The sequence below is a fragment of the Chelonia mydas genome, chromosome 2 (assembly GCF_015237465.2).
Source record: "Chelonia mydas isolate rCheMyd1 chromosome 2, rCheMyd1.pri.v2, whole genome shotgun sequence".
NCBI lineage: Eukaryota > Metazoa > Chordata > Testudines > Cheloniidae > Chelonia > Chelonia mydas.
The window spans coordinates 92059123-92083910 of NC_057850.1; the positions used below are offsets into that span (position 1 = coordinate 92059123).

Consider the following 24788-nt stretch of genomic DNA (forward strand, 5'->3'; position numbering starts at 1 on the left):
AAGGACTTAGGGGTTACAGTGGACGAGAAGCTGGATATGAGTCAACAGTGTGCCCTTGTTGCCAAGAAGGCCAATGGCATTTTGGGATGTATAAGTAGGGGCATTGCCAGCAGATTGAGGGACGTGATCTTTCCCCTCTATTCAACATCGGTGAGGCCTCATCTGGAGTACTGTGTCCAGTTTTGGGCCCCACACTACAAGAAGGATGTGGAAAAATTGAAAAACGTCCAGCAGAAGGCAACAAAAATGATTAGGGGACTGGAACACATGACTTATGAGGAGAGGCTGAGGAAACTGGAATTGTTTAGTCTGCGGAAGAGAAGAATGAGGGGGATTTGATAGCTGCTTTCAACTACCTGAAATGGGGTTCCAAAGAGGATGGATCTAGACTGTTCTCAGTGGTAGCAGATGACAGAACAAAGAGTAATGGTCTCAAGTTGCAGTGGGGGAGATTTAGGTTGGATATTAGGAAAAACTTTTTCACTAGGAGGGTGGTGAAACACTGGAATGCGTTACCTAGGGAGGTGGTGGAATCTCCTTCCTTAGAAGTTTTTAAGGTCAGGCACGACAAAGCCGTGGCTGGGAGGATTTAGCTGGGGATTGGTCCTGCTTTGAGCAGGGGGTTGGACTGGATGACCTCCTGAGGTCCCTTCCAACCCTTATATTCTATGATTCTATGATGTTAACATTCTGGTCTTCAAAACATTTTCCTCTCCCCACGCCAACATCATCCCTATGCCCTGTCTTACTGGGATTCATCTTCAGCCAACAGTGTTTTATTCAAAACTGCCAGGCACTGATAATTATGGAATTCTGTGGAAATGATGGAAGTGAAGCACACAGGTCGGCATGAGTGTGTCAGTAACAGCTGCCAGTGTCACCTTATAGAATCTGACCGATTGTCCACTTCTCAGCTCTTCAGATGGGCATGGTTTTTATCTGGCTCCATGGGGGTGAGCCATAAAAGGCGGAATCTTTTATTTCCTTGTTTTGATCTCTGCTTTGAGGAGGTAGTGCTCTATCAGGAGAAGGGTTTGCTCCTACCTTTTCTGATGTCTGCTTCTAGGCTAAGGATCCAGTCTTGAGTCTGATCAGCTATGTGAGTTGCACATAAAGTCACATGTTGGAAATCTATCAGTGGACTGAGGGGACAAGAAGATTTGGTCCACTATGTCTGAGGTGTTGCCAACGTGGATATTAAAGTTTCCTTGGTCACTTGTCCTGTGGACACCATCAATGAGTCAGAAATGTTATCAAATCCTCTGCGAGGTCCTTGTTGTCTAGGGAATCTGTAAGCAGTATGTCTATGTTAGTATTATTGTGTCTTCTTAATATATCTTGTGTTACTGTGAACACAAGCTTAAGGAAGATCTGGAGTAATTCTTTGTTAGGATCCCTCAAAATGACCAACAGCAGATTGAGATTCTTTTACCTACCTCACTTCTGCTACATACAAGCACATGAAGCTGAACTGAGGAAGGAGTTTCTACCTTAAATGAAGGTCCATACTTTGGTGGGTTTCATTCACAAGATAAATATTATTGTGAGCATCTAATTAAAATATACTATAAAATATTTGCAACTTCAGTACTTTTCTTCAAGAGTGAGAGCAAATGGGAATAACAAAATGTGACAGGGCCGGGCCAGAGGGCTACAGGAGAGTAATAGAAGGCAGACATATTAGCCCCAGGTTAAGTAGGTCCCTTTTCCCTGGGTAAGGTAACAGGGAAGTTTCCAGAACAATCAGGAATCTTCTGGAGACAATTAAGACAGAAAGGCTGATTAGAACACCTGCACCCAATCAAGAAGATGTTAAAATCAATTATGACAGGCTAATCAGGGCACCTGGGTTTAAAAAGAAGCTCACTTCAGTTTGTGGTGCGCGTGTGAGGAGCTGGGAGCAAAAGGCGCTAGGAGCTGAGAATGAGAACGTGGACTATTGGAGGACTGATGAGTACAAGCATTATCAGACACGAGGAGGAAGGTCCTATGGTGAGGATAAAGAAGGTGTTGGGAGAAGGCCATGGGGAAGTAGCCCAGGGAGTTGTAGCTGTCTCACAGCTGTTCCAGGAGACACTCTAAACAGTTGCATTCCACAGGGCCCTGGGTTGGAACCCGGAGTAGAGGGTGGGCCCAGGTTCCCCCCAAACCTCCCAACTCCTGGTCAGACACAGGAGGAGTCGTCCTGGGCTGTGGGTTCAGAAAAACGGCCAAGCTGAGGGCTGCCATGAAGCTCCAAGGTGAGCAAATCCACCAGTAAGCGCAAGACCCACCAAGGTAGAGGAGGAACTTTGTCACACAAAGTAACCTGAGAGGACTAAAAAAAACAAACCAAAACAAAAAGTCAACCCTTTTTAGAGAGCACAGGCTACTTGTACAAAATATGAGTTAAAAGCATACCACTTTAGGCTTTGTTCACACAACAGCAGAGACAAAAATGGTACTTGTTCATTCTTTTTTTGGGTGACTTTGCATACGGGATATGGTATGCACAAAGCAAATGTTCAGGCAGGATTCATGGGCAAGAGAGAGACTTGCCCATAAAGTTCCCCTTAAAAGGTTATATTTAAAATATTTCTATAACTTTTTTATTACTTCATTGTTAAAACATCTGTATTAACCTAAGTAGAATGTTCAACCTATGCCATCCAGTTTAGCTTGTGTATCTTTATTGTTCACAAATTTTGTATTTAGTAACATAACATGAAATAAACTAAGTATATTGTTTTTATTATTTTTCTTTTGTATGCAAAAATTTAAACAGAGTCTGAATCACTCATATTGTCATCAAATGCATAGGATTCAGAACATTTGCATTGTATTCTACAGTGTTAAGGAAACATCTCCTATATAATAACTATCTGCTGCATTTATATTCCTTTAGCATATCTTTGTTATTTCTTGTCCTTTGTTTTTTTAATCCTTGTTAAATCTGAAATGGGAGTAATTAATTGCATGTTCCCCATTAGTCTACCACAACAACCTTGGGAATCAGAAAATAAATGGCCTACAATTTCCAAGCCATGTCATCAAAATTATTTTACTGCAATGTGATGTTCCTTGTGCCATTCTAATAAAGATCACCACATTTCACGCACATAAAACTATACTGACAATCAATCCTACACACTCTGGATTTCCCTACCTGTTGTTCACTTTCTGTAATACCTTTGGACACCTACATTAACTTATTCTATGGTACATCAGCTGCTTGAATGCTTAAGCTTTTAAACAAATGAGCCAAATTTCCAAATAGAACCTTAATCAAGGGAAGGGCAAACCCTTTTGATTGTGATCATTGAAAGGAAATGGTGACTGGGTTTTTCAGCACCTGGCTTAGATCACCTTTTATAGAAATTACAATGACTGCTTTGATAACATCCATCACTAGTTTTAGTTCTTCATCTGCTATTCAGGGACAATATTGAAGAGACTGTGGAGGGGCATAAGGGCCAAAATAGAAATAGATTATATGTATTTTTGTCTTCCGACGTTGACACAATGGCCCCTATCCCTTGGTAAACAAATAATCTCTGATAAATGAAGAGGAAAGGAATGAGACTACTGCACTGGTGGAAAAAAACCAAACAAACAAAAAAACACATTCCAAATCTGACAGATTGCAAATCAGAGAGACTTTCTATGTTTTCTAGATCACTGATGTAGTAGAGGCAAAAAGTAAGTGTCCCCTACACTTCTCTAAAGTCTAGACCACTAGAATTAATAATTCTAGTGAACGACGTAGTGACTCTAGACCAGTGATACTGAGACTGTGGCTCACAAACTGCAAATGGCTCTTCAGTGCATCTTCTGTGGCTCTTTGCAGCATATAATAATTAAATCACATAATGTTTTAATATCAACCAGTCTAAGTTATTAACCAATCAGGATGCTTTTACTACGTTGTTAATAAATTATGTTATCAACTTCACTAAGTTATTAACTTATTTGCTGTGAGTATAATATATACATAAAATATTTTATTATATTATATTATATTATATTTAGATAAACTAAATATTTCCTCTGCCGTACTATTTAAATATGAATTAAAGAACTTTGGGCTGAGAAGGTAAGTGGAAACTAAGTGAGTTCTTAAAAGTATCCTGTTAAAAGGAAACTGAGGCAAGTGGTGGGCATAGTACCACATCTCCCTCTGGAAGGCAGAACACAGGCTGTTCTCAAACAAAGAGGGGTTATGCCCTTGCTAAATAAGCTAATACTTAATGTTAATGACTCTATTAATTACCACCCTGAACCTCCCTTTCTGGGGAATGTTACTGGACAGTCCATCATTGGGTAGCTTCATCTTCGTGTGAATTATTCTAAATTTCTATGTACCTATCAGTTTCATGGTTTCAAATTTGGTTTTTGGTTTTAAAAACTTCAGTAATTTGGTCAAAGGTCAGATGTTCCTATTGACTTTAATAGCTCTGCCATTGGCCTATTTATACTTCTGATGACAAGATATTGCTAACTCAGCTGAGAGATCTGACAGGGACATGATAGGTTAGGAGTTGCTCCTCAGTGACTCTGTTCCTTGCTTTTTGTGATTGTACTGAGGAGAATGTAGCATTGCTAACCACATTTATGAGATTTTTAACAATAATGCATTTAGGGTTTTCTTTATTTGTCTGGCCATGTACCCTGAAGACCTGCCGGATGCTGTTCTACCACCTCTCTTCCTTTTCATGTGTAGGTAACGCTATAGGGGAGACTTTGTGTAATTTGGAATGTGAGTAGGCTTGATTCTCAGCTGGTGTGAATCAGGCCCAATGACTCTTAGCTCTTCCTCCACTTATTGTGACATCTGGATGATGCATTTTCCTTATTTTTCCAGTGCCTAAGAATGAGATGGCTAAGGTTTAGTCTGAATACTAATCAGCTGATCCTGGTCAGCAGAGGGAAAGCAATTAAAACCTTCCCCTTGCAACTAAAGATGTCTCTTCTAATGCAGAAATACAGACTTCACAAAATTATATTTCACGGCAAGCTTATGGTAATTGAGTTTTAGCAGCTGTAGCCTAACAATGCCTTTTCTTCAATGTGGAGGCAACATAGCACATTATTAAATACAATGGATTTTTTTTGGATAGGGTTGTGGTATACAGACATCTGACTAGATGTTAAAAGTTTTCACAGACATAATACTGCAAATCAATAGTCACAATAGGGATGACAGCAACTCAAGTAATGTTACAGCAAAAAATATATATTGTTATACCCAGGGTTCACCAAACGGTGCTGTTACACATAGTCTTACAAGTTCTTCTTAGTATGTGAGCCAGGATTTAATCTTGGAAGAAATAATATATTGTTGTTAGTGGTGGTGTTGTAGCTTTTCTTGGGAAGCTGTGGCAAGGAGCAAAGGATTCTGCTCTCTGTCTTAATCTCTTGAACTAGAGTCAGTTCTCCAGGTAGAGCTGGTCCCAGCAAACTGGGCATTAGTGGCTGGGCTAAGATGCCTGGAAAAAGAGAATTGCCTGTGTGCTGTCTGATGCCTCCTCTATTCCAAAAGTGGTGTATATTTGTAAATCAAGTTGTACTAAAAATATGCACAGAGCCAACATCACTGGAGCCTTGCAGGGCAATTTCTTATTGGAGAAGAAATTGGATATCTGCCACTGATCAGTGGAGAAGCAACAATATTTAAACTTGACATAAACATCATTTAATTTGTTGAAACCATCTTTAAGATACTTCATCTGAATTCACTGTTCACATTGTCATTGTTTAAAGTATGTTGTTTTATCACAGTTGACTATTCCTAATTTTAATAAAACAAACAAAATACATTGTCCAACTATGAGAGCTGATTTGAAAAAAAAACTTTGTCTTTTTGTATAAATATGTATGTAGCATTAGGTAAAATATATATTTAACACTTTCAAATCTGTTATATATTTGACAGGTCTCAATATTTGCTTTACAGCTGTTGTGGTATATTAAATAACTGTGTTTGTGTCCAAATTTTGAAAACACAGATTTACACAATGGAATAGCGACATGCACTCTTAAAGTAGAAAGTTCTAAGATATTGTAATACTTTGCACGAACCTTTCTTTATTTGTGGATCATTGACCTGGTCGACAGAAAAAGCAATGGGCTCTTACTGTTTATGGTCTGTCACATCAACCTGGTTGTGATGCATATGAACCAAGTGCTGTTCTGTGTACTGATGAATAAGGTGAAATGCTCAATTTAAGTCAATTTTTTGCGTGAGTAAGAGTGTAGGATTAAGCCTGACATCAGCAATGTATAGGATTACTAAAAGTTCAGGTGGGATCAACTGTGCAATTTTTATGTCCATAGGATGAGTAATTCTTTGTGCTATGGTAGCACCTGTTGGCTCCAACAGAGATCAGAGCCCCATTGTGCTAGGCACTGTACAAATACACAGCAGGACATGGCCAATGCTCTGAAGAACTTGCAGTATAAATAGGCAAGACACACAAAACATGAAGTGGAAACAGGAAATGACTTGTCCTAGATTACACAGCAGATCAGTAGCAGAACCAGGAATGGAACTGAGGTCCCTTGACTCCCAGTTCAGTTCCCTAGCCAACAGATCACACTGATTTTCACCCTTACTTGGGTGAACTTCATTATGTGAAGTAAGTGATCACCTTTTTTTTTTTTACACATACAGGGTTAGTTTTGATTCTCCTTTAGGGGAAAAAATATGGGGTTTTAGGCTGCAATATTCTTTCTAGAGTCAACAAACTCCCCAGGGCAGATATTGTCTTCCTGTCTGCATGTCCAATACTTAGAACAGCTGGGAGCAGATCCAGAAAGGATTATATACCAATAATAGCTGAATACAAGTACATGTTTGTGTTTGGTGGGTTGGTTTGTTTTGTTCTTTAATATTGAATCTGGCAACACAAAAAAACAACTAAACCTGATAAATGTTAGGACCAAATTGACTTCTGGTCTAAACTGGCTCAGCTCCTTCGACTTCATTAGAGTTTTCCCAACTTACACCAGCAAAAAAAAAAAATTCCTTTGTGGGTTTTTTTTAAGCAAAATCAAAACAAAACTACATTTAACAATGATCAAATTGATGTAACACTTCAACATTTGCCTTATTTTTTTCTCCTGTGCTGAGATCATAAAGAAGTTTCAATGGGGCGATAACATTTTTAAAGAAATTGAAATTTCTCTGCTCTAATATAACAAGAAAACCACTTATAATGGAGATCATCTACGTTGCAGCATAGCATTGAGGACTGACTCAGCAATAAGCTCACTGATTTCTACCACACTATTGGTTTCATAGGATTTTTGCCCTCTGAAGGTCTTACAGTGACCACCATGTGCATTAATTTCCATTTTTTCTTCATTTGGGATTTCCTCATGTGGCCTGTTCATTCCTTAAGTTCACGGTTATTATGAAGGTTTGCTATCTTGCATGATAGAAAGGAAGATATACTACATAATAAAATCTGACAAACATACAAATGACTGTATCGTGTTTGTCTGGCTGGTTTGTTATACTCTGTATTTAGACACAAACAGTATCTAACAAAATTATTTAAAATCTTACATTAGAGTCCAATACTCTATCCAGTGGCTGAATGTTTGACTCATCAGTAACTGCCTCTCCACCACATCAACCCAGACACGTAATTTGTATAAATATATCACTTTAGCTTTGGGTCAAAACCTTTTGCCAGAGAGCTGATGAGTAAGTGGAATTCTTTAGTGACCGTGACATGTCTTATGTGGAAAGGGTAGCTAGAAGATGCAAAAACAACCAAAAATCTGAGAAACAAGTTTAGAAAGTGCCTTTGCCACTATGCCCCATTTCCCCCTATATCACAGAGGTGTTTCAAGGCTTAATTAATTGGGCTACATTCTGTGGTGGTGTAAGCTGGCACAGCTCCACTGACTTTGGAGTTGTACTAATTTACATCATCAGAGGATTTGGCCTGCTGTTTCTAAAGTGCTTGGAGATCCTTAGATGAAAATCATTACTTCTGTATGTATCCATCTTTTAGCACCTGATCTGTAGTTATTCTGTCAATACTCTGACCTCTTTTCAGAATACACTACAGAGTAGTGCAGTGGAGACATCCTCTATTTCAATAGGTATCTAAAGAAGAGTACATGGCTTTCCCTGCACGCTAACGAAAGGGAGTAAAGAGGCATATAAACAGCCTATGATGCGATGTATAAACCCTGCACCAGTGATGAAGGGGTTAAAAACCTGCTGCGGCCAAGGCTGGTCCTGCCTTTCCAGCCCAATCAATCATGTCAAGGGTGGAATAAGGATTTAGAAACATGAAGTTCCCAGCAGCTGCTGAGCAGTGGCGGGGGAGAGGCCAGATGGCAGTGCTATAACTCCCAAAGGGGATTCCTGGAAGCGTTTGGGCAACTACCCTCAATGAAGGCCCTCGGTATCATTCCTCTCTCCCTCCTCCTTCTTCCCTCCTCCATATACAGGGAAACAGTGACTCTGGTATACTGGCGGTAAAGATAAGTTGGGTAAGCCCCAAGACAAGCTGATTAGGTGGTTGGTGCCGTTCCCTTCTGCTCCTGTTGGAGTTAGACAATCTGAGAATTGAGTGGGCCTAAGAGAGTGGGAGCCAAAAGGCCCATCCTCATCAATCCAAAAAGATTTTTTAAACATTGTGTCATTGGGGCTCCTACTTAGGCAGATGGAGGCACCATAAGGACTTCTAAGAACCTCTCTGGTAGGAGGTGCCTGTCAGCAGCCTGAGAACTATGACAGAGCTGCATCAGTGGTAGTTATGGTTCACGGTGGCAACTCCTTGCTCATCTGCATGGTAAGGGCAACAGACAAAGAGGGGCAGGCAAAGTGACTCCACAGTTTGGTGTTTTGGCCAGCATAGCTAAGACATGGAGGAGAAGCAACTTGCATCAGGGAAAGGGTTGTCATATTACATCTCCCTGGAGCAAGGACAAAGGTTGAGGGATTAACTAGGGACCAAACTGTGACTTTTACAACTCTGTGCTGCCCCTTATTCAGGGCTTGTGGTAACTCCATACTCTAGTCCTAAAAAAACCCACTGACCATCTAGGAAAACATTGAAAATATGGTCCATAGAAAGCATAGAAGTCCATAGAATATGGTCCTATGCCACAGTAGGTCAACCATTTCCAGCTTTCTCTTCCCTGTATTCTTCGTGATTAAGAAAATGGGCATTAAAACAGGAACTCTGTGTAGGATTTCATCTATACTTGCTCCTTAATCCCTATTTTTATTTCCCACTCCCCTTTGTGACCTCATAATTGGTCAAGTGGAAACTAGTCTGTCACAAAGGGTTATAATTTTGGGTGGGAATTAAGCAGAAGGATAATAATGAAAGTAGGAATTGTGTCCTTACCTATACCAATGGGATTAATCCTGATGACTAAAGTGAACAAAGTTGGGCCCAGGATTTTTTTTTTCCTGTTTCCATGAAATTGCAAAAATGAAAAGCTTGAAAAATATATGGTCAGTATGAAAATGAATTTTAAAAACATTTTCACTCAGTTCCTTGCTCCTGAATGAGAAAATGCCTCCTGTCAAACGTATACTTCCCTACTAATGGACACAGAAACATAAAACTGAATCCTTTAAAATTCTCTATTTTAATGTACCCTGACAGGTGCTGAGCACTTTCCACTCCCAATGAAATCAACAGGTCTGCTCTGTTGTCCACTTAAATCAATGGAAAGGCTTCTTCAGTGAGTATTGGATCAGGCTTAGTGGGCTCAATTCTCGAGTTGAGGTCAATTCCACTTTATACAAGACCCAAGGGAACAGCAGCCAACGTTATGACCTTCCCCTTTTCCCCAAAAGCCAGTTCAGCTACTGGCACAAGTCAGAGAAGGCCTATAGCCCATGATTCAATCCTTTGCTGCTTCTGATGTTGGTAATACCCCCACCTCTACCTGCTATACATGCAGGCTTGGAAGGATTAGGGGATTTTATTGGTAAATATCAGTACATGTAGACATCACCGCACACACAGACTGACAAATGTTTCCATTAATAATCAAAATGTATAGAGATAAAGGAAGAAAAATGCTGCTGGAGAACTTATTAGGTTGACCTAATGATTTTTACTTTGCATCTTTTGACATGTGATGTAGACAATTTTGTTTTAACTGTTATAAAACTTTAACTTCTTGAATCATAACCTGTACTGTCATGACACTGCCATAATTTCCTGCAACTAAACAAATTAAATTGATAAAATTTAAAAAATGCTTAAAACCCATAAGTTTGCACAACTGAATTTAAACAGATAAAAAGAAGAGCTCCAACATTGGTATGTGTGTAAATTATAAACAAATAAAAACTGGATTCTGCCAAACCTATATATGCAGCATAGACATATGATACTGTTGCTACATTACACCACCATCAGGATTGGTGGACTATATATGCTGCTGACTCCTAAGCCATCTTTTGAAGAGTTTGAAAATTAGATGCTGAAAAATTAAAGATGCCAAGATGCATAATTAAAAGATAGTGACTGACTGAGGTATTGAGGTGTGAAACGCTATACTATTCATTTATCTTATTTAGTTACAAATATACTTTAATATAGCTCAATACAAGAGATGGGTTAGCTTGGTAGACCCAAACACTCTTAAAATAAACATAGCCAGTCAGCTTGTGGTCCTAGAGAGAGATGAATTCAAATCAGTGATGGAGTACAGGGGTGGAAAGGGAAAGCTAGAAGAAAGTAGGGCAGAAATAAATAATAAAACAATGCTGGATCTTGAAACCAGGAGGCTACTGGGGTGGAATTCAAGGCATGATTGATGCAAGGGATAGGACGCATCAAGAAGAGGGAACTTAATAAATTGTTAAAGCTGCAGTGTGGCAGAATTGCAGGTAAAAGGTGAGGGGAAGAGCAGAGGGCATAAGAACTATATCGACAGAATGATGGAGACTTGGGAAATGATTCAGTGAGCTACTGTGTGCCCTCAATTCCCACCTTAACCAGCTAACTATGCACAGCACCACATAGAAAACACTCAGTTCCCTGTAGCATTATGCCTTTGTTGATCAATATCCATGGCAGAAATGCCCCAAATAGGTGATCACATATGCCAGTGTTCTCTCCCATTGCTTTCTAAACTCAATTTCTATAAAAATCTATAGATTATTTGAATCATCACCTCCCCTAAATAATATATACAGCAGTATGATAGTGATGTAACAAGCCCTAGTAAACTTGTAGAGCAGGTAAAATTGTACTGCTTCCTATGCCTCTTCCAAAATCATAATGTCCTCCATTGAAAATATACAGCCTAAATGAATGTCTGGGAGGAGAATCTACTAATTTAAATTGCCCTCTGTTTTAGAGAGAACAAAAACAGACAAGCAAGTAAAATAATGAATTCCATACCTGGTCTCCCAGTAAAGTCAATTCTCCCGTTTGGAGGATTCCTTCTCTGTGTTTCAGTATCTCAGCATTAATTCACTTGTACACCATTCATCACTATCACAGATGGAAGCTATACTAGCATCTGTAGCAGCTGTAATGTGCTTTGGATGAAAGATCTCCCTGTTTCCTGATAACAATGGCAATTGTTCTCCAATCTCAGTATTCAGAGTTGTCCTTTAGTAGTTAGAAACAACATTCCCAGCTGTGCTGGGAATGAATTTTGCATAAAAACTGGCCAGGCGGCTAAAAACTCAGTGGCATTTATAGTCCATGAGGATTATACTTTTTGAATCTGAAACCAATATATGAGTGTATTGTGGTAGTCTTCCTCTTGCTAGACTGCTACTGTTGTATAGTCATGTAAATAGACTTGCATCAGAGATGAATCTGGCAATGAATGGCAGTGGCCTATTTCTGCTAGATATCTCGCACAATTTAAATTCCATGGGCCAGATCCTCAGCTAGTGTAAATCTGTGGCATCAAACAATTGTTCTCATATTTGTTTGTAGCCCCATTTTACAGTAGTTGATATAGTATAAGGTAGAAGAGACAGAAGGCAGATGACTGGCTCCTATTGATAGCTTACACTCTGTATCAATGAATGTTGTGTTTGCTGGAGTTTAGCTCTTATAAGCTGCTTTTTGTGATCATTTCTTCCCCTCTGCCCCTTAAGTGAGGTTAGTACTCATGAAAAGTGCCAGACTAACAGCTGTACAGATCCAATTCCTTCATTTGTCCTCAGGACAGAAAGTTTCCCATGCTACCTCACTGGTGGCCTTCTTTCTTAAACCACCCAGACTATCTCCATTCAACTTTTGGCTTTTCCGTCAATAAGTCTACCATTTAATGCTAACAGGTGGTGACATTCGGTGGTGATTACTTATACAGCAACATAAGTGTTGATGAGGATTCACAGACAAGTTAAAGAAATGGTCCCTAACTGGAGGACCCAGGAATCCCATTGGATTCCTATACACTGCAAATCAACTCACATCAAGTAGGCATTCAGAATCCATCTGAGGGAAATGAATTTTGATGACTGAGTAGGATTAAGAACTGTAATCTAGCACTGAAAAGGCAACACTCCTTCTCTTTGTACATAAACATTTTATTTTTATTTTCAGATTGCATCTGTATTCATCAACTTCATTCCAATATTTGGAATATTTGGCCTAGTACTGCTCTTACGTCACTGATTTTTACATGGTATAACGCCTTTGGCTTCATTACTGACTTGTATTGATGTGAGAGGAGAATCAGGCCCCTTATCTCTAGGTCTAGAATGTTTTCTAAAATGGCTCTTTGTGATGGATATCAATATGATTTTCAATGTCTCCATCCAAATATTTCAATATCTGATCTTTTTCTTTGATCAGAGATTAGAAAAACACATTTCTTTTCCTGTACCTTGTACACCCTTTGTATCTAGAGTATTAGTTTATTCGTGTATTTGTTGTTCCACCAGCCCTTTCACCAAGTGGGGAAAAAAGTTAAGTTGGAACTTCTGGTTTTAATTTGAATGAAGGAAGATAGTTTATCTCCAGCAGTTCTCACATGGGTTTAGGGGCTTTTTATAGTGACTAAAATGGGTGCAGAAATTGTGAGCATCTGCTAAAAAAAGATTTGATACTTCTTTCTAAAAATATAAAAAATATGTCCTAGTAACTTGAGAGGGAGTTCAATATGGTCCACACACACACACACACACACCCCCCCCCAACATTACATTGCTCTTACTGCGTTAGTATCACTGCCCGTGCTAACAGATCTGGGAGGAAAAAAACATTGAGCGGTAATATTAGTTCAACCAACAGACTCAAAGTGTAGCTTCCTTTTTAAAAGTTACTGCTCTTGGCTAAGACCATCATCAGAAATAACAAAAGGTGAGCTGTGAAACAAGGGAAATTGTTTGTCAACCTGCCCACGTATCAGTTCTTATGTATCTTCCTTTCATCTCAAGACTATTTTATTCCTTTAGGATATTGTATAGAATAGGTGACATATTATGCAGCCTTATATATTTGAGATGCAGGGTTTTTTTTTTTACTTTGTACTTGTTTTATAGATTATAAACAAATGGTGAACACCATTTATCAAGTCATTTGCCAACCATTACTGCACAGTGATATCTGAAATATTTATATTATGTTAGTGCTTTGAGGCACTAACCAGGATTAGGAACACATCATGCTAGATGCTGTATATACATATCAGAAGAGTCAGCCCCAATTCCAAAGAATTTGACAATGACAGTGGGAAGAGAAACAGGGATAGAGTTTAACTGATCAAACTGGGAGTAGAAACCGGGCCTCCTGATTCCCAGTCCAGTGCCCTACCGGATCACACAATCAAAAAAATCCACTGAGTTTAAAATATTCTTTATTCGGTTTTGGCCTCTTTTAGGCACCTCTTTTTTTACTTGAATGAAATTAACTTGCAATTTTAACCTAGTTACTTAAGTACCCAAATTTGCAAATCTTGCACTCCCGTTAACATCACTGAGAGTTTTGCATGCAGGATCAAGCCCTAGGATTTGGGGTTTTTTTCTTATGGACAATAACAAAGCTCTCATCCTGAAGGGTTTTGTTTTCTTTCCTGTTCACATTATGAAAGACAAGAATATTGGACTGAAGCACCAAGAGCAGAATTTGGTGTGTGGTGTTTTGAGGCAATGGACTAAATCCAGGGACTAAAAGTCAGTACTATGGGATTTTATTCCCAACTATGCCACCATTTGCTTGAGCAACCTTGAAAATTACTTTGGTTAAAAAAAAAAATCATATGTGAGCCCCTACCTACAGGTAGGCACCTAAACTGTGGGTTGTCAGTAATCACCACTGAAAATAAGGCCACTTATTTCAGTGGCTAACTGCCTAGTATTATCTACCTTGTCTCTTAATATCTTTTATTGGACTGACTTATGTTGGTGGGAGGGACAAGCTTTTTCACTTCACAGAGCTGTTTCTCAGATCGGGAGAAGGTAACTGGAGCATCTGAGCTAAATACAAGGTGGGACTGCTTGTTAAACATACTAGGTTCTCATCTTTTATTTAGCTCAGACACTTCAGTTACCTTCTCCAGACGTGAGTAAGCTCTGTGAAGCATAAAAATGTGTCCCTTCCACCAACAAAGGCTGATCTAATAAAATATCTTATCCCTCATCTCCTGGGCTGGGATCAACATGGTTACAGCACTTTAGCCACCCAAATCAGAAAATGTTTCTCTATTACCTGTGTTCCTTGTCTGAGCCATTTTTAAAACGAGAATTTGTGCCTTCCTCAAAGGAGAGTGATGAGGTTTCATTCAGCAATGGTTGTAAAATGTTTTGACATCTTCAGATGACAGGAACAAATTAAAAGCATGTAAAATGTGATTAGGATAAATAGCATGGGACATATTCTCCAATCAAAGGGAAGATACTGTATCCCATCTGTTTCATCAGGAATTAATTCAGTACTATTGTCTGACTCCATATCGCTCTGTCCCTACCAGTCCTTGAAACAAATAATAAAAGTTCTCTAACACTTCTGTCCATTCCACCAGAACACATATTTAAAAATCCTCTTGCCAAGGTAACAATATATTGTTCCCTTGACTCAGGCTCTACAACTGTAGCCAGCGGGAAAGATATGACCGTAATAAAGCAAGCATTCTCACCCAAAGTTGTCACAGAAGCCATTCTTCTTTTATCCCCACATTAAGGATTTAATATAATGGAAAACTATTTGTTATACAGATTGTCATACTCTCTGAGAACTTTGAGCAGACACACTAACCAATAGTGACAATCTTGGCAATATTTTGTTGGTGTTGTTCTTATTTAAGAAATTTAGTTCTTTAACAAAATATTATTTGTGTTTGGGCTTCTTTTTTGCAGCATGAATTTGACATGAGATGTGGTCTCTTGAGGAAAACATACTGAGCTGTTGTGATAAAGAACCCTGAAGGACATTGTTGCTAGGAACTGAAGAAATTAAAAACACTCGATATATTTTAAACCTTTGCAGACTATATGTGGGTGTACAGAGTGTGGTTCTGAGTTTGTAATTGTCTTGCATGGAAAAATCAATAACCAGAAAGATTTTAGAGAAAATAACCATGTACAAAACTTTATGCTGTGGTTTTGTAAACCTACAGTATGAACACCTTTAATTTCATTGAAATGCATTTGCCTTCCACAGCTCTCTTCCTTGTCCCTTACTCTGACAACCTGACTCTCACACACAGTAGTTTTACACTTGTGAAATTCCACTGAGCTCAATTTTTGTCTGTCTAATATCGACTAAGAGTAGTTGAAGGTGTGTACATGCAAAGAAGCTGTTTGCGACTTCCCCAATCCTGGGGCAAGGTGTTGGTTATCGTACAATATTATATCATGTTTGTGGTGTTTGGCTGTTACTGTATGTTGTGAAGGCTATTTCTTTATAAGATCTTTAAGTATAAAAAAAGGGAAAGCTACTGTCTACATTGTTTTCCCCTATGAGCCACCAATAAATCCTCCAGCAAACTGACTTCCTAGGTCTGGGCAGTCAGGAGTTTAGGTGTTCAAATGCACTCATTCTCCTTTAAATTTCCTTTTAGTTCTCAGTGTGTAAGAGAGCTGTCTGCTGAGGTCACCAGTTGTGAAGTCTTGCACTCCTAACAGGTTTCTGAGTTGCTCATTCACACTCTTAGGGACGAATGATCACTGGAATCATTTGTTCTAGTCTTCCATAATCACTTCACTTCATGGCAGAGTTCTTCATACTTCGACATCTTTTCTTGTTGTTTCTCTTCTATGTTGCTGTCTGCCGGTGATATCAATTAACATGGTCTTTGTCTTCCTTTCCACAACTACATCCTGCCTGTTTGCCTGCAGGGTTTGGTCTCTGACAATTGCCAGGTCTCATAAAATCTTCATTCATTTCTGTGGTTGTAATACTGCATGGTTTGTTGAAATCCATACTTGCCACAGAGGCTCCAATGCAGATGCTTGGTGACCTCATTGTGTCTGTTCATATATACTCTCCCAGCCAGGCTCCTGCAGGCACTCAACACATGCTCTACATCTCTCCCTTTATGAAACACATTCTGCAGTTTGGGGAGCAGTTCTGTTGGTCAAAATTTTGTTTTGAACACAATTAATCCTTAAGGACTGCTCTTGTGCACTCATCATGAGGCTCCCTGTCTCTTTTGAGATCCTTATCAAAGCCATGAGTTTGTCAATTTTCAATCAGTAATGGATACGATTTCTCATCACCATTGTCAGTGCATTGACTTCTCTGTAAATCTTTTCAGTCTTTCTCTGGTGACTGATTTTCTCCTTTCTTTTATGTTTCTTTGGGGTTCGGATCCATTCTTGGCCATCACTTGTTGAGAACAGAACTCACTCTAGCATTAATTACAACTAGTATTTTTGTACTACAATGGTGCCTAGGATCCCAGTCATGGACAAGGACTCCATTGTGCTCTGCACTGTACAAACGTGCAACAAAAAGATGGTCACAGAACAAAAACATTGTGTAGTGTAGAAAAGCTGTAAAGCTCTGAACTACTACAGGTTGCCTATAAACCCCCCCGGTAGATCATCTACCAGCTGGAGAATGCTCATGAGTTTGGTAAATACCATTTGACCCGCTTTACAGATGAGGAAGATGAAGCATAGTGGGGTGAAATGATTTGCCTGAGTTAACAAAGCACTAAGAGAGAGCCAGGAATAGAATCTAATTTCTTGAATCCCAGTGTCAATAACTTGGCTGCCTACGCAACTTGTCTCTTTCTTAAAAGAACATAAAACACTACATGAACACGATGTCCTTTTATTTTATCTGAATTCCATTTTTCTGGTGCTTTCTTACCACTAGCACGCCTCAAGTACCGCCTCCTCAAAAAAGCAGTCTACACTGGAAGCCACTAAAAAGTGTAACCCTCCCTCAGTAAATGTATAGGGTTGGCCTACTACTGGTTGCATATGCTCCCCGAGAACTGAGTACACTGTTTCAGGGGGTCTTTACTATAGCAGTCACAAACTCATTTATAATAGTTGCTTCAGTGGCCTTTTGTGACAAACTGTTCCATGAATTATTAACCTTTTGCATAGAATTGTTCTGCCAAAGTTCATCCTCCTCCCCGAGCTTCCAAATAATTGAGTCTTTGTTCCTCAAATGAGAATTGCCTCATTTTTCTGATTGTGCTCAGACATTGATCCAGTACCTAAAGATTCAACGGCGTAGTATTAAAAACAAACTTGTTTTCAGTTGTTGAGTTTATTTCTCTGGTCGTCCTGGTTCATGACAGCAACTGAGGCTGACATCACTGCCATTAAAAGAACAGATACTTCTGACTCTTTTTCTGTACAACTAACTGGGAACATTGACACAATTATGTTCTGGCTCCAGAAACTCTAGTGCTTGAAAGAAAGCATTGTATTTTGTTTTTTATGAACCATTGGCCTAGCCTTCGTCTGTCTTCTACCCCTATGTTTGCACAAATATGTCCCAGCTAATTCCTTTAGTAAAAAATAGCAGGCTGCTTGAACTGTTCACTTTGGGGATGATTCTGAACGGAAATAAAAATCCATATGTCTTCTATTGAAAAAAGATGTTCATGATATGGAAAGCAGCTGGATTTTTTCCCCCTAAACCAGGTCCTTCTTAGTGCTGATATTACTCATTTCCAATTCTGAAGCCTGCTTATCTGTGTTGTGTAATATAAAGACCTAGAATCAAATAGATCACTGTCTTAAAGGAACACCATCTCTTCCAACTCACTTCCATCTGGAACATTTTGTGCTTGCTGTTATTACAATTTAGAAATAGCACCTACGATTACTATGAAGGAAAGATAAGAGGGGCCGGGAAGACTAATCCTTTTGTTTCAATACTTTGTGCATGTGAAAAAAAACTGTCTACAGTTAACTTCAGTTTCCCATCGGAAGACAGTCAGATTGCCCTGTTATTCATGTGATTCTTTCATGCAAGAACACGGAAGAGAAAAGCTTTTTTTTTTTAAACTGGAAAATGTGATTGTTAAATCAGAAAAATAACCCTGTCAGAGGAGCTCTTTAGCAAGTGCAATAACTGATTTATTTTTAACATTTAAAAGAAAAAGTCTAAATTTCAGTTTGAAAGGCTGTCAGTGTCCCTTGAAGTTCATTGAACTTTTCCCTTACTTAAATAATCATACACTACTAAATTCATACAATCTATTTTTGCTGCCTACTGAACTTCATACCCTTCATGAAGGATTTTGCTCAAACATGAAGATCAAATCCTGATTGGTTTCCTATTTTCATTATGAAAGCACATATAAACACACAATACTTTTTCAGACTCTCAAATGTAAAGATGTATTTTAGAAATAACATCGGCAGCAAAAAATATTTCACTAATACATCAAATTTCCTTTTCTTATATTATATACGTATTTCCTGTATCTTAATTTTAAAATTCCCTGATACAAATATAGGTATAATACATAGTTATATATAGGCCCCAATACAGGAAACACTTGCTTACATGCTTAATTTAAGCATGAGAAGAGGCCCATTAAAATCAATGGGACTCTTTATGTGCGTAAAACAATTTAAGCATATGTATATTTGCAGAATTTGGGGCTTTATTTATTACAGGGATTTTAGGCACTCTGTGTGTGTGTGTGTCCAGATTTCTTTATATCTAGACCTATATACACAGCCCCATTAATAATAAACAAAATGGCAGTATCTTTCAATAATATTAACTTAATTTCCTTTCTCTTCCTCCTTTAGTAATCTTTAGGATTTGCATGGGTACTCTTTTCTCAACACCCCAAAAGGATCCCAGCCTATTCTCTTCTTGAGGCAGCTCTCTAAACAAACACACACTCCTTCCAATGGCCTTTCCAAAAAAAAAAAAAAGGTGGAAACCTTTGAACATCCCACTGAAGAGCCCAGCACCTCTTGGAAAGCTTCTCTTCTGAGTCTCAGTTTCTAGGACATAGACATCCCATGTGTTCTGTCAAGGTTCCTTCCCCACTCTGAACTCTAGGGCACAGATGTGGGGACCTGCATGAAAACCTCCTAAGCTTACTTTTACCAGCTTAGGTTAAAACTGCCCCAAGGTACAAATTAATTTTACCCTTTGCCCTTGGATTTCCACTGCCACCACCAAACTTTATATGGGTTCCTGAAAAAACGGAGTTTGGACATGTCTTTCCCCCCAAAATCCTCCCAATCCTTGCACCCCACTTCCTGGGGAAGGTTTGGTAAAAATCCTCACCAATTTGCGTAGGTGACCACAGACCCAAACCCTTGGATCTTAGAACAATGAAAAAGCATTCAGTTTTCTTACAAGAAGACTTTTAATAGAAGTAAAAAAAAAAGCACCTCTGTAAAATCAGGATGGTGAATACCTTACAGGGTAATTAGATTCAAAACATAGAGAATCCCTCTAGGCAAAACCTTAACTTACAAAAAAGACACACAGACAGGAATATTCATTCTATTCAGCACAGCTGTTTTCTCAGCCATTTCAAGAAATCATAATCTAACGCATCTCTAGCTAGATTACTTACTAAATTCTAAGACTCCATTCCTGTTCTGTCTCCGGCAAAAGCATCACACAGACGGACACAGACCCTTTGTTTTTCTCCCTCCTCCCAGCTTTTGAAAGTATATTGTCTCCTCATTGGTCATTTTGGTCAGGTGCCAGCGAGGTTACCTTTAGCTTCTTAACACTTTACAGGTGAGAGGATTTTTCCTCTGGCCAGGAGGGATTTTAAAGGAGTTTTACCCTTCCCTTTATTTTTATGACATGTTCTGAGGTATGTTAGCAAGGGAGTTGCTCACCATGGCACAGAGCACATCAGATTTTAATAGAATAGTTAATGGAAGCCAGGCCCAGTAGAAATTCCACCCGAGATGCTTGACTTCACCAAAGCATTTCCAAAAGTGAGAGGGAATTGAAGGAAGGTTGGGTGATGAAATGAAGAAGAGTCAGATGTGCAGACCTACTGGCAGAGCAAATATTAGTAGGGAGGAAAAAGAAACATAAACGAGCAAGACAAAGACAGAATCTGGAGACCTATTGCAGATGGGGAAACCTTACTCTTGTTGACTAGGGACAGGAGAAGTGATCTTACCTCAATCAGTCTATGTCTGTTTGATCAGGTGATCAATTAAGTTTGAACATGGTTTGCTCATATTTGAATTTTTAATTTTCCTGATTTCTGCACAAGTGCCCAAAATATAATGTTAAGAGCAATAATGCAAACCATTGCAAATCAGGCCCACAGACTTCTGTCTGAATGACATTTAGAATCAGATAATACTAGAAAACATATGCTGAAAATTAGCACAAATTAAACCATTTGAGCACTTCCATTTGGACATATGTTGCTTCTATTTAGAACTCCTCCGCCCCCCCACCCACCCTTTTTTTATACAATCTGGGATGGAGAATGTTTTCAGAAGGATTAAACATTTTAAAAACTCAGTTTGGGCTTTCTAGCTCTCCTGGGCTAATATTTTTATTATTAGTGCATCTAACATCACTGAAAATAGAATAACAGTTATTTCAATTGTATTCACTTTAAATGCCATTACTCATAAATATCAAGATAAACTTTGTCTTGAACTATGTACAATTTAACATGTCAAATCTCATATCATAAAATCAGAGCATACTGTAGGTGGGATTTGCCAATATCTAGCTGTCAGTCTTATTCAAAGATGTGTGTAAAAAAGTCAAGCACTTTGCTATTTCTCTTGGAAATAATGTCACAGAAAATTATGCAATAAAAGACTGTAGTATAAGCTCAGAATTTCATATGTTCCCAAAGTAATCTTTCCAGTAAGGACAAAGTGCTTTACAAATGTTAATAAACTGACCCACAACAACCCTGGGAGGTAGCTAAGTGTGATCATCCCCACTTTGCAAATGGAGAGGCTGAGACAGAGTTTCATTTGCAAAGAGTTCAACTGAACACAGATTAAGTTGAACAAGTGGAACTTTATTAAAATCTGTGGATCACTCTGTCCACCTGTCTGCATTGCCTCCAGTCTAACTCCATCCATTTCCTGTTGTTCTCTTCAATCACAATCCCTCCAGGGAATACAGGCCCTCTGACTGGTTCCACTGATCGAGATACAAAAAGAGGTTAAGCGATTTACCGAAGGTTATACTGAAGTCTGTGGTGGATCAAGGATTAGATCAATCCTAACTCTCATTCCCTTTTGTTTTGTTTAAACCATACAAATATTTTTTTTTGCTTGTAAGTCATTGAACTTCTGGCTTAGACTCAAAACAAACTTGAGAGGTTAGATAGAGTTTAGATAATTTTTTTAGTAAGGTAATGTGCGTGGTTGTTTTTATTTACTCCCCTTCCCCCTCCCCAATTGATTTTGTCTGTGTATGTACATCCATGTACCTCTGCATTTCTAAGTTCTGGTCAGGATCAGAAGCAGAAGTACCAAGATAAATGCAAATGCCTCTTCGTCTTGAAATTTCAGACATAGTGAAAGTATAAAATATCAGGAATCTTAAAAACCTGTGCTAACAAGATTCACTGACTGTGGCTGTACTCTTTATTGTGCTCTCTTCTCCCCTTTGTAAAAGACAGTACTCCATCCTTATTCCAGATGTCCCATACATGAAATGATCAAAGTTTGAGAAACTGTTCTTATTTTAATTTTGTACAGTTTAATTAAAAACGTAAAACCAGATTTTTAAGGTATTTGGGATTTTCACTGAAATACAAACATTTTGAAAAATAAAAATTGTGGGCAAACTGTTTTTAAAAACATCATTTGTTAAAACTTTTTAACCAACTATCTCCCTACTCCTCTTTCTTTGTTCAGAGGGCCATCATAAGTAGATGTGACTCCAAATTTACACCGGGAGACGTTTGAGGCAGTTTGTTTATTTTAGATGCAAATTACATCAATAGTAACAAACAAAATGTGCCTATCCCAGGATCTGGGTACCCTTGCCATGTCTTTAAGACCATATATTTAAATAAGCAGACTCCTTCAATTACTCCCAGATTATAGGATCATAGGACTGGAAGGGACCTCGAGAGATCATCTAGTCCAGTCCCCTGATCATAACAGATCAGAGAAGATAAATAAAAAACAAAACCATGTGGTGTATCTCAGAATGTTCGAATGCTCTGATTAAAATTATGTAGGTGAAACCAGACAATCTCTATGTTTTCAAATAGGGTTGCCAGGCATCCAGTTTTCGACTGGAACACCCCATTAAAAGTCCGGTTGGCAGTGCAGCAGGGCTAAGGCAGGCTCCCTGCCTGCCCTGTCTCCACGTGGCCCCTGGAAGCAGCCAGTATGTCCAGCTCTTAGGTGCAGGTGCAGCCAGGGAAGCTCCATGTGCTGCCCCCCTCCTCGAGCACCGGCTACGCAGTTCCCATTGGCCGGGATCCACAGCCTTCGCCATACTGCACCACTGACCAGGAGCCACCTGAGGTAAGCACCACCTGGCTGGAGCTTGAGCCCCAAACCCCCTGCCCCGGGTCAGAACCCCCTCCTGCACCCTGCAACCCCTCCCATATCCCAACTATCTGCCCCTGCTCCTGCTCACACACTCAAACTCCTTCCCAGAGCCCCTCACCCTGCACCCTCTTCTGCATCCTGCACCCTTCCCAAAGCCCTGCACCCTCTCCTGCACCTCAACTATCTGCCCCAATCCTGAGCCTGCACTCCCTCCCACACCCCATGCCCTTCCCCAGCCCTGAAACTGCTCCCACACCCAAACTCCTTCCTGGAGCAAGCATTCTGCACTCCCTCCCGCACCCCAACCCCCTGCCCCAGCCCTGAGCCCCCTCCTACATCCCAATCCCCTCAACCCTGGCCCCACCCCAGAGCCTGCACCCCAACCGGAGCCCTCACCCCGCCTGCACTCCAAACCTCTGCTCCAGCCTGGAGCTCCAACCCACACCCTGAACCACTCATTTCTGGCCCTACCCTGGAGCCTGCACCCCCAGCTGGAGGCCTCACCTCCTCCCACACCCCAGCTCCCTGCCCCAGCTCAGTGAATGTGAGTGAGGGCTGGAGAGAGCGAGTGTCGGCGGGGGGAGGCAGTGGAGTGAATGGGAGCAGGGCTGCAGAGACGGGGCGGGGCAGGGGTGGGGCGTCAGGGAAGGGGTGGGGCAAGGGTGTTTGGTTTTGTGCAATTAGAAAGTTGCAACCCTGTTTTCAAATGAACTATGGAAAATATGACAAAAACACTGTATCCCCTGTGGCGAACATTTTTCACACAGCGATCTGATCTTTCAATACTTGTCCTCAAAGGAACCATGAACAACACCTTCAAAAGGAGAGTCTGGAAACTTAAATTCATAACTATGATTAGACACCAAACACCATGGACTTCACAGGGACCCTACTTTTATGGCTCATTACAAGTTGAAACTCACCATGCTGCCTGCTACCCTTAATTGCCCACTTCAAACAATATAACCCACAATTGCCCACTTGATTTCAAGTGACTGCCGCTGACATGTTACCCATTCTGCTTAACAATCTGTCCCAAAAATCTGTATTTCGCTCAGAGTCAGACACTCTCTGTTTCCTTCCCCAGAGCTGAAGAGGAGCTCTGTGTAGCTTGAAAGCTTATCTCTGTCATCAACAGAAGCTGGTCCAATAAAAGATATTACCCCCCCTACCCCCTCCCATTTTTCTCTGTGAAAGTCTATAAAACTCAGTCATAAGAAATAATATAGTAAACCACATGTCTATTAGGCTACATTTTCAAAAATGCAAAAGTGCATCAGCAAGGTGAATAGATGCCAGAATGTATGTGTGAACTGATGTATCACTGGTTTAAAAAATATATTGAGTAGGGGTTTAAAAATGTTTGAAAAAGAACAAGAAGTTGTACCTTCATGAAACTACTGCCACAGATGAAATTGGTAGATTAAAAAATCAGGTGATAAAGATTAGGCTGCTGGTTCAGTCCTGCACAGCTGGTGAAATCAATGTGATAGTAGTCAACAGTGTACACTACAAACTGAAATCAACCTGTGGGAGACTGGAGCCCAGTGGGGAGCCTCAGTGAAGCCAGGCTCCCAGTGGGGAGTGAGGAGCTGGGAGCCTGGGCAACACCCATGGTCCTGGTGGAGAATTGGGAGCTGGGAGCGGGGAGCTGAGACCTTAGGGGCAGCCTGGTTCCAAAGTGAGGAGCCAAGTACAGGGAGCCCAGGCAACAGCTCTGCTGGGAGCTGGGCCCTTGGGGCAGCTTGGCTCTGAGTGAGGAACCTGGTCAGCACCCCGGCTCGGAGAGGGGAACTGTGAGCGCAGAGCCCAGACAGTAGGTTTGCCACCTGTCCAGGTTTTACACGGACAGTCCAGTTTTTGGCTACTGTGTCCGGGTGCCAAGTGCCTGTTTTTTTACTGGAAAGTCCATTCG

At 40.0% G+C, this 24788-nt stretch overlaps 1 protein-coding gene across 5 annotated transcripts in view; it reads right to left on the minus strand.

Annotated features, from left to right (window-relative positions):
* Nucleotides 1-11645, minus strand: part of CDH19 (cadherin 19) — a 177502-nt gene extending 165857 nt beyond the window's left edge. For 2 of the 5 annotated variants that reach the window (XM_043539921.1, XM_043539922.1), the window contains exon 1: nucleotides 11370-11572. The gene's annotated coding sequence lies outside the window, so the exon portion shown is untranslated. Of the gene's footprint in view, nucleotides 1-11369 lie in introns of all 5 variants that reach the window. The other 3 variants (XM_043539918.1, XM_043539919.1, XM_043539920.1) reach the window with 2 other exon arrangements.
* Between the last annotated feature and the right edge of the window lie 13143 nt (nucleotides 11646-24788).